Source organism: Bos grunniens, chromosome 22, assembly GCF_055505025.1.
Source record: "Bos grunniens cultivar Pamir isolate PY7600 chromosome 22, Bosgru_T2T1.0, whole genome shotgun sequence".
Classification (NCBI taxonomy): domain Eukaryota; kingdom Metazoa; phylum Chordata; class Mammalia; order Artiodactyla; family Bovidae; genus Bos; species Bos grunniens.
This window is the reverse complement of record NC_141186.1, coordinates 31,007,501-31,013,762: the sequence shown is the minus strand read 5'-3', so window position 1 is coordinate 31,013,762 and position 6,262 is coordinate 31,007,501. Positions and strand designations below refer to the sequence as shown.

Here is a 6,262-nt window from a genome sequence, read left to right as displayed (position 1 = left end):
TCTCTGGCATGCAGATTATTATTTTGAGCTTAAAAGAATCATGGCCCCAAAGACTCGGAAACTCTGACCTTCCTTTGCCTAAAAGAATTGCAAGGGCCTGTCAGAACAGAGCTAGCACTAGCGGATCTGCACAGAGTACAGGCCAGGAGGTGGGGGGTGGGCAACTCTGCAGGGCCCTGAGGTCAGAGTCCACTCTGCGCCCCACTGTCTCTCTGTGGTCACACAACATTTATTTACTGACTTTTCCATTCCCCTGTGAACTGCCCTTCTCCCCTTTGAATTTCCAAAGCCCTATTCCCAACACCCTCTTTTGTCTTTAGCTGAAGATGGTATTCACCGCGAGGGTTTGGACCATTCTGATAGGTGACTCAGTTTTCCTGGGTCTCTCCCATGTATACCATCTTGCTAAACTTTTGCTTGATTTTCTCCTCTTTCTTTCTCTCCTATCAACTGAATTCTTAGACCAGGCAGAAGAACTTAAAAGGGTAGAGGAAAGTGTTCTCCTCCCTAACAGAGCCCTGATGACCCCGGGTACAAAGCCATCCAACAGCACTGAGCAAGAAAGGAAGACAGATGCCCATCACCTTTGAACAAGTTAGATCTTCTACACCTCAGTTTCTTCATCTTTGGGGGGCCGGGGGGCATTATGCTGACTCTCAGAGGACGATCACCATCCACTTAGAAACACCTTCTCAAACAGCAAGAAGAAATATTACACTGAACATGCTCATTAAGTGTGAGACACATACTGACTAGAGTCTCCCTTTAAAACATGACCCTTGGGGTGAAAGAAACACGGTTTTGAATTGGGGGCTGTGGGGATTCAACGAACCTGAGGGTAAATTCACTAGGACAGCGTCTTGGCTATAGAGTAGGGGCTTGATAAACATTCTTTGAAATGGTTTTCGAGCTCCTTAATGCAACAAGCAGAACATGGGCATACTAGATATTTTCTACAGCCAATGGATTCAAACAGATCATGAGGGTAACCAACTCATCCCAGTTTGCTCAGGACTCTCCCCGTTCTGAAACAGAAGACCCCAAGTCTCAGGAACCCCCAAGTCCCAGGAACCCCCAAGTCCCAGGAAAGCAAACTGCAGCGACTGGTCACCATCACATCCTGTTAACAGAGAGATTAATTTTACAAAGAACCCAACATCCCTCCACTCTCAGTCTCCCTCACCCCACAACCTAGGCACATCCCTCAAGTGGCTCCTGCGACCTGGAACGTCCTTGCCAGACTCTTCACTGACCCCTCCACGGTGACTCCCCCACCTCAAACTCTGCCTGGAGGGCAGTTACAGACCTAGCAGTCTTACCCGCTCTGCATTATAGGAAGGAGGAAGCCGCTATACTTATCTATATCCAGGGCTTGGAATACACCAGGTGCCTGATAAACAGTGACTGCATGGAATCAAATGAGTCGTGGATAACAGGTCCACATCCCTCCACCCCCACCCCTGCCAGGGCCAAGCAGATCTTCCCCAGCAGCTGGGTGGCTCCTATGCTCCTTGGTTGCTTTCAATATTCACTTTAAAGGGTCTTGGGGCTGAGGGGCTGTAGGAAACTTGTCCTGGGTCCTGCGCCTGACACATGCGGAGCCCTGGACACGATGAACAGGCCAAACCTTCAAGGCTTCTTTTTTCTTTCTTTCCAAGCCCGTCTTTATACACCAAAGAGGATGAGCTAATGACTGAGCAAGGTTACATGGTCACAAAGCAGAATTAAATTGAATAAATAAATAAATTAAATAAATATAAAAAATAAATATGTATTGATACCATGAACGTCTCAGCTTTTTAAGACAGATTAAGTCCATCCGCAGACTTCTTTTTTTCCCATTGTCTGTTAAATCAGATGCCATTCCCTTTTCCCAAAATGGAATTCTGACCCGGCCACTGAGATATCTTTTGTGTGATCTTATCGCCAACTGAACGATTGAGAAAGCTCACAAGCGTCTCCCTCCCAGGCGAATGAACCCAGATAATGGGATGAGTACGGATTTAAATCCAGGGGACAGTAGGTGCTCAACTCTCAGAAGGAACCTTTGGGTGCTTCTGTACAGCCCTGGCCGTGGCGCTGGGGGTGGGCAACCAGACACTCATCATGTTCCCACCTCTGGCGTCCTTGCCCTGTGGGGCAGGGAGCTGGACATTTCATGACCCACATAAGACCACACATACGGATTGTGGGGATTTTTCCTCCTCCAGTCCTAACTCATTTCCATGACTGCCTATTGTCCAGAAAAATCTGTCAACAGAGAACATCTAACAGATGCAATCTTAAAATACATTCCCTGACCTCAAAAAGGACATTCCCTGTCCTCGATCCAAATGATTTCTATGGTGTCCATCTGTCTTCATGCTAGGCGCCCAAGTGTCCAGGGTAGGACCTCATGTAATTTCTCGGCTTCCTGGTAACAGCTGAGGTTAATCCCCATCCAGTCCATTGATAAATGTCAAAAAATTACAACTGCCTTTGTAATAATGAAATGAACTCAGAAATATTCAAAAAGGATTTGAATACCCACTAAGATGTCTTTTTGACACCCTCTTCCCTCAGTGAAACCAGTAACAGGGTGTAACATAAGAACTGAATTAACCATCATTTCACCGTCAACAAGTTCTACGTAAAAAGCCCACTAAGAGAACGTGCAGTATATATTTTGATATCTTCCAATAAAAACACACACAGGACAGATGCCTCTCACCCACAGTGCTGCACAGATAGGTCTAAATTCGACTCCATAATCCAACATCCCAATTTCTGCTTGGTGGCTTGAACTCTGCCGTGAGAATCTTAAAGGCTTCTCCATTTGGCTCAAATGCAGATAACACCAGGAAGGGAAAGCAGCCCCGCCTCTATCCCCTGAGGCAAGCGAGGTGATCTTTTTAAAAAACTGAATCGAATTCTTTTATGGAGGTTTGACTGCAGGTAAGAAACACCAAGACCTCCTGTTTGGGGTCAGAGTTGAGGTTTCTGGGGTTTAGATTTGGGGTCTGGCAAGCTACACGGGACAGCACTCCAGGGCTTTCCCTGGTTTTGGTCACATCTGGGACTGATGCTGCCCTCGCAAATTCTTCAGTGCAATCCTTTCACAGTGATTCTCCAGGGTAGACATAATGAACCTCTGGTGATCTCTACTCTAAGATCCAATTTGAGCTTATTGGGTTTGTTTTTCCAATGGGGGCACACGTGTGACCTTGCCCCCAGAGTAAACGCCAGAGGCCTCAGTACTGCTCTGCTGAGAGAATCCGGGCGGGCTGTCTCCTCCTCTTCTGAGTGATTGCCCTTTGGGAATATGCTCAGGTCTGGATTGCTCTTTCCTGTTGTGCTCAGAGGTGCAAACAGTTTTCAAATTCAAGTTAATACGCGGTAATTGTGTAATAGACTTTGAGATAACTTGGAAATTCAGGTATTTCCTGGACCAGGAAATGCTTTAAGGGAAACAGAAATAGCCCTTTTAGGTCAGTATGTGCAGAGCACCCCTCTACAGAGCAGATACATCATGCTGAGCAGAGGGGGTGTGTGTAGCGGGGGCCAATGTCAATGGGAAACGAGACAGAAAGGTTGCTGAGACACAGAGCACCTCTTCACACACTCCTGCTGCTGCACAGACGTCGCTTCCCCAATACCTCAGACTCTACGGGCACAACATTAGCCAATTACAAATCCAGACATGGTGCATCAAGTGGCAAATGGGGTAGCACAAACACGGAAATACAAATATCAGAGAAACAGGAAACCTCAAATGAGTGGCTGTGAGTCTAACTGTTTTCTACACCAAACTCTGTGCAATCCAAATATTGTCCGCCTAATCGTTGATAAGGGCGTCGGGCGTGGGTTCCTTCAGTACTAAAAACTGCTAACATTTTCTTGTGTATTTCATTAGATTAAATAATCACTGTTTGGGTATGGCCCTAATCTTTCACTGAAGTCTTCTGAGCATGTTTCTGGAGTTTTCAAAAATGCATTACTGAGAGCAAGCACTACCCAGTGAATCAACAGTGCCACTGGAGACTTACTTACAATCTATTTTTTTTTTCCCTAGAATTTAAGAACCAGGAGGACAGCCCCATCTATCTGCCTCATTCTTTCACTCCTTGGTGGCTCCAACAAGGTTCTTCCACAGTATAGGCTTGGGGTGATGTCTGCTAAATGCATAAGTAGATAAATGGATGGATGGATGAATACCCCTCAGCTAGCTCTCCAGGACCACCAACAGCAGCAAGGACTGGCATGTAAAGCTGCCCTCCGGGGAACCTGACCAATATGGTGACACTGGTTTTACACACCAAGGGGAAGAAGAATGAAGTAAAAGGGGTGAGCTGGCCCTTAGGAAGCCAGGAACCTATGAGGACAAGTTGCTAAGAATGTGATGCCAGTTGTTTTTTTGATTCTCTAGACTAAGGATTGCTTAGGAAACTTTTTCTGCAAGGACCAGCCAGAGAGTAAACATTTTCAGGTTTAGGGATTTTCAGCTTTTAGGCCATAGGGATTCTGTTGCGATTACTCAACTTTTCTGTTGTACAGCAAAAGCAGCCACACATAATGCATAATCAAAGGGCATGGCCATGTTCCAATACAACCTTACACACGGACGCTGAGATCTGAATTTCATGTAGTTCATTCTTCTTGTGAATCTTACCTCCCTCGCCCCAACTATTCAAAATGCAAAAACCTGTCTTAGCTCATCAGATGTGGCCCAGGGGCTGCAGTTCTCTGTCATCCTTCTAGCAATCCTCACAAGCTTGGAAGAAATGGAACTCTTCAGAACCAGCCCTGCCAACTTCCATTAAAGCAAAGGTGTTCAAAAAATATCATAAGGAATATCACAGGTAACTACCAACAGTAACTTGCAGAAAGATGAGCATCTCTGATTCTTATTAAAAGCTGAAAAACCTGCCTTGGGTTTGAGGTGGGACTGGAGGATGAAGGGACATCTATGAATAAACGAAATCCGCAAAGAATCTAAGAACCATCATATAGGTCTGTACCATTGCCAGGCCACATTCACCAAAACAAAACATTAATGCTACCAGGAGATAACCATCTGACTTACTGATCATCTAACTCCTTTCCTTCTCCCAACTGCTGCTTTTGGATAATGAGGGATAATGGGTAAAAGGTTAGTTAATCGTGGCCTTGCACTCAGAATCTGCAGTCTGGAATGCCAACTTAGGCGAACCATGACAGCTCTGTTCAATAATTTATTCTGGCTGATCATTAAGAATTTCATCAATTAAATACATAAATGCAAGAATCTGGACCACTTTATAAAAACACCACCACCACTGAACATGTAAGTTCAGGAAGCAACAGCCATAGTGCTGGTCCTATTCAATCCAGCCCTTCAGGGGCTTCCCATGCTTTAATCACAAGTGAGCTCTGGGAGTGAGATAAATACACTCCTTCTTTCCTTCTCAGTAAGCATGTTGAATTTAAATATGTTTCCAAAGACTTATCTAAGAATTTGGGGGGGGGGAGGGGAGGTTTACAATGTGCCCTTTGCCTGGATAAATACCCCACTGTCCTAGTAAGTTCATATCTATAGTCTGAATGCAAAAATACTTAAAATAACTTTCAACACATACTAACTAAAAAAAAAATTAATAATAAGTGATCCATCATAACTAATTAAAAAAAAATTCTTTCTATCCTGGAAAGTCACAACAAAAAGTTTTAAGTGTGTTTTGGCTGATTTTTCTCTGCAACTATTTGAAGCTATAAATGACTTAACTCAGTAAAATTCCAGATGTAATTATCTACTGTACTTAGCCCAGGGCTCTTCACATATATCTCGGCATTGCTGTCTTGCATACAAAATAGGCTTTTCAATGGCTGGTAACAATATAATGTACAACATTGTTTTAATTTCCCCGAGTCGGCTAACCTCTTGCCTACACTAAACCAGCCAGAGGAAGAAGCCACAGTGAGTCATCAAGCACTCAAAAGCATTTTGGAACTCAGCTGCATAAATGGGGTTTGTAGGGTCAGCCTTGTGCAATTGTACATTTTAATAATATCCATTTCTGACCCAATTTTTACTTTTAGAAACTAATTTTCTATTAATTATACCAAGGAGGGAACGACTGCTAAAACATGGTGCTTCATCAACAAGTTACATCAGGAAGTAGAACTCACGTTTAAAATGCACCCCAACCAAATGTGATCCACAGGAAAATCTGCACAAGTTAATTTTCTGTAATCATAAAATATGTTCTACATGGCCCAGTGGATTCCCAAACACATGATTCTCTCC

The 6,262-nt window shown here is 44.2% G+C and overlaps 1 protein-coding gene across 50 annotated transcripts in view; it reads right to left on the bottom strand.

The window, feature by feature from the left end:
• The window catches only part of FOXP1 (forkhead box P1), a 721,956-nt gene that overhangs the window by 37,166 nt on the left and 678,528 nt on the right, over window positions 1–6,262 (bottom strand). The gene's annotated exons all lie outside the window — the stretch shown is intronic.